Source organism: Cavia porcellus, unplaced genomic scaffold (assembly GCF_034190915.1).
Source record: "Cavia porcellus strain 051 isolate PalLab524CR breed Dunkin Hartley unplaced genomic scaffold, mCavPor4.1 scaffold_29, whole genome shotgun sequence".
NCBI lineage: Eukaryota > Metazoa > Chordata > Mammalia > Rodentia > Caviidae > Cavia > Cavia porcellus.
The window spans coordinates 27,526,175-27,530,990 of record NW_026947512.1 but is presented as its reverse complement, the minus strand read 5'-3'; positions in this window follow the sequence as shown (position 1 = coordinate 27,530,990).

Below are 4,816 nucleotides of genomic sequence, written 5' to 3'. Positions count from 1 at the left end.
TTCTATAGATACAGAAAAAGCCTTCGAGAAGGTGCAACATTGATTCATGGTAAGAACTTTACAGAAAATTAGAGTAGATGGTCTTTACCTCAATATAATAACCAACAGCCAGCATCATACTAAATGGCCAAAAATTGAAAGCCTTTACTTTAAAATCAGGCACAAGACAAGGATGCCCTTTATCACCACTTCTATTTAATATAGTACTGGAAGTACTAGCCAGAGCAATTAGACAAGAGAGAGAAATAAAGGGGTAAAGACAGAAAAAGAAGAAGTTAAATTATCATTGTTTGCAGATGACATGATTCTCTACATAGAAGACCCCCTAAACTCCATTGAAAAACTCTTAGATACAATAAATAAATTCAGTAATGTAACTGGATACAAAATCAATACTCAGAAATCAATAGCATTCCTATACACTAACAACAAAATCATAGAGAGGGAAATAAGAGAAACCACACTCTTCACACCAGCAAGCAAAAAATGAAATATTTAGGAATTACTCGTATTAAAGAAGTGAAAGACCTATACAGGGAAAATTATAACACACTGAAAAAAGAAATTGAAGATGATCTCAGAAAATGGAAAGACATCTCTTGCTCACGGATAGGAAGAACAAACATTGTGAAAATGGCCATTCTCCCAAAACTGTTATACAGATTCAATGCAATCCCAATGAAAATACCATCAACATACCATATAAATTGAGAGAAATCACTCCTAAAATTCATCTGGAACCAGAAGAGACCTAGAATAGCAAAGGCCATTCTAAGCAGCAAAGGCAAGGCAGGGGGCATCACAATCCCTGACTTGAAGTTATACTACAAAGCAACAGTAGTAAAATCAACATGGTACTGGAATCAAAACAGAGACGAAGATCAATGGAATAGATTACAAGATACAACCACAACCAAATGCACACTCAACCACCTTATCTTTGATAAGGAGCCAAGCAAGTTCACTGGAAGAACGACAGTCTCTTTAATAAATGGTGCTGGAAAAACTGGCTCTCCATTTGCCAAAAACTAAAGCTAGACCCATGCCTATCACTATGTACTAAATTAAAATCTAAATGGATCAAAGATCTGAATACTAAAACAGAAACACTAAATCTATTGGAAGACAAATTGGGTAGAAACCTTAAGACATAGGGGTAGGTAGAGAATTCATGAACAGGACTCAAACCGCATGGGAAATACTTCCCAGAATTAATAACTGGGACCACTTCTTATTACAAAGTTTCTGCATGTCAAAAGAAATCTCCAGCATAGTGAAAAGAAAACCTACAAATGGGAAAAGATTTTAGTGAACTCTCTCTCAGACAAGGGACTCTTGTCTAAAACATATAAAGAATTAAAAAAACTCAGACCCCCAAAATTCAAAGATCCAATCCAAAAATGGGCATCTGAGATGAATATGCACTTCTCAGATGAAGAAACACAAATGACAAATAAATACATGAAAAAATGTTCATCATCATTGGTCATTAGAGAAATGCAAATTAAAACCACACTGAGATTCCATCTCACTCCTGAAAGATTGGCCAGGATCAAGAAAACCAACAACAACAAATGCTGGAGAGGCTGTGGGGAAAAAGGAACTGTCCTACACTGTTGGTGGGAGTGTAGACTGGTACAGGCTTTGTGGAGGTCAGTCTGGAGATTTCTGAAAAAGCTGGGATTGGAAGTCCCATTTATTCCAGCTATTCCACTTGTAGGCATATTCCCAAAAGAACTAAAAGCATCATACCACAGTGATACATGCACCTATGTTTATAGCAGCACAATTTGTAATCGCCAGATCTTGGAAACAACCCAAGTATCCATCAACTGAGGAATGGATAAAAATGTTGTGGTATTTCTATACAATGGAGTATTACTCATCTATAAAGAAGGATCACATTGAGATATTTATCAGTGGGCGCAGGTTGAGTCCATACTCATAAGTGAAATAAATCAATCTCGCATGTGTGAATACCAAATAGTTTCCCTAATGTAAGTAATGATCCAAATATATAAAAGTATGTGGTAATCATGATTCCCCATTATGTGGCCTTGAAGCCTTATAAAGTTTTCACTTATTTAAAAAAAAGAACTTATTACAATGAGTAAACATAAAATTTAAAACTTAAGACAGAATAAGCAGTCCATTTTTTGCTGTAACAAGGTATTTGAAGTTGGATAATTTATAAAGAAAGAGGATTTAAGTCACCATTCTGGAGATTCAAGAGCATGGTTCAGGCATCTCAGGTCTTATGAGGACCAGGTGGTGCATCACAGTGTGGAAGAGAAGTAGAACTGGGCACATGCAAAGGAACCCTTGTGAGAGAGACAGATAGGGGTAGTTGACTGTCTTTGTAACACCTCATTCTCATGATACTTGTACAACCTGTAAGATGTAACTCACTCCCTTGAGACTTCCAGTCTCCAGAGAAAGACAAAAACTACATAAAAGTTCTCAGTGAAGGGGAGGTTTTGGATCAACGAATTACTAAGTATATATTTCTAATGGAATGAATTTGGGAAATTTGAAAGTAAATTACACTGAGGAATTAGTATAAAATGATTATGTAAAATAATTCATATCTAATGCAAAACTTTTGTGTTTCCATGGGAAAATATATCAGTTGTACCTTAATAAACTTGAAGTTTATCAGACTCTACTTCCCAATTCATTATTTTTGAACTATTTTGCACTACATGCAAATTCTGTCCTGTTTGGTGGTGGTTTAATTGACCTTTCTTCTATTTGGGAAGGTACTGTGTTTTATCTGTTTGCCAACTCATCTCTACATTTCTTTATGCCATATATATCTGTATTCTTTTGTTTTTTTCCTTTGAGTTAGCTATAATAGATATGTGACTTCCTCATATAGGAGTTAAATAAATTATCTAACACATGTTTTTCTGTATCCCTTTTACAGGAAAGATTTTATCTTTTTTTCAGAAAATTACCTTTTAACAGAATTTAGATTTCAAGACATCCATGTTTCATTGATAAATGTTGATATCTTTAAGATATGATCATGATAAGAAATGATGAAGAATAAAATCATTTCAAGAGAACAGATCCAAAAATTGTGTCACAGAATAAAAGATACATCTATTATGTATTTAATTGACCAAGAATTAACAGTAATTGAGGTAGAGAATCTGGTCATAAACTGGAAGCTAAAATAACCCATAAATAACCTGAGGAAGAGAAGGGCATCAGTTTGTGCATGGCAGGATTTTGAAGACAAGAGATGCAAAACTGAAAAAAATTACCCAGAAATATATATATTTAAATGGTTATTGAAATAGCCATGAATATCAAGAGAACTTATTTTACCTCCAGACCTAGAAGAGTGGCCAGGACTTCTTAGCATTACAGAATAAACAAGAACAAAGGATATGAGATTATTCCTGATCCTATAGATAGCTTTTGAACAGGTGCACAGATAGGACTATACTAACTATTTTCCAGAAACAGCAGTAATGTAAATCCAAATTTATGAGGGGAGGAATGAACCCTGGTTGTACATTATGATTTTTTAAGACCCTTAAAGGATAATAAACACTCAACATGTAACTTCTAAGATTCTAGTTTAATTGAGTTTGGAATGAGGCCTATGCTGGTAATTTAATAATTTCTCCAGGTAATTTTAACTCTCAACAATGATGAGATTCATTGGGCTAAAGTTACAACTCATTACCAGAGTATTTAATATCTCAGTCTTATTGATTGTTCATTACTGTACTTTGTATGCCCAGGATATAGCTGAAATGAAAAAGCTGGAAATTTAGCTAGCAGCAATGAGAGGAAGGCAAAAGTAACAGGGACAGGATAGGCTCTTAATCTTTCAAGTATGGTTGCTATGATTACCTTGACAAAGTTTCACTGTCATCAGTCAAATTAATACTGGACTCCTGAGAATAAAAAGATAGGAAACATATCAGAATTGTTTTTTACTTAAACCCATCTCAAATAACTATGAGTTTTAGATTTGGACTCTGTTTTCATACTATAAAAGGAAATTTAGCTCTTTAGCATTACAAAACCTAAACCCTTACTGCTTATTCTAAACCTATCGATGCAATTTGTGATAGGCATCACTTAATAACAAATCAAGAACACACAATCTGCTTATCTGAAAGAGTTTTGCCCTAGAATAAACTACAGGACATTGAGGAAGTGGAAGGCCAAATCTGGGATGTTAATCCTGATGTCACATCCTCCTCTCTCTATTACAATTTCCTTTTTCCTTTCCCAGTGCTAGTGAAAATTTCAATCATTGCCTTGCACATCATCAATGCCCTCCCTATGCACCACCCCTGGTCAAATGTTACATATGTCCCTTTCTCCATATTCTAGTAGAAGGAGACAGCCCAGCTGCCATGGGTTGTGTGCTCCTTTCCATGTCCTCATCTCAATAAACCTGTTTGTTTCATATTTTTACTTTTTTACTCATACTTTTCATACTCTATTGTGCCAGAATACTCTATCATAATGGTGACTTGAGACTTGGATGGCAGAGTACATTAGCTTCTGGGAGTCACTCTCGGTCGAGCTATTCTGTCTATGAACCACCTATTTTTTCCTCCTGGAATATTTACTTGCTGCCACTAATCTGCATGCAACAGCAAGCTGCCTAACTCCTCACAGGTGAGCATCTCTGGAGTTTTCTGTTTCTTTTCCTAAAATTTGCAAGCTTGGTCAGAAAACCTATACCCAAAGATTTTAAGGGAAGAGACACTATGGTAACTACTATTATGCTGAAATTATCTTGTGGTGAAACACTATTTTGCTTAAATGGCTATGTTTTGATCTGCGC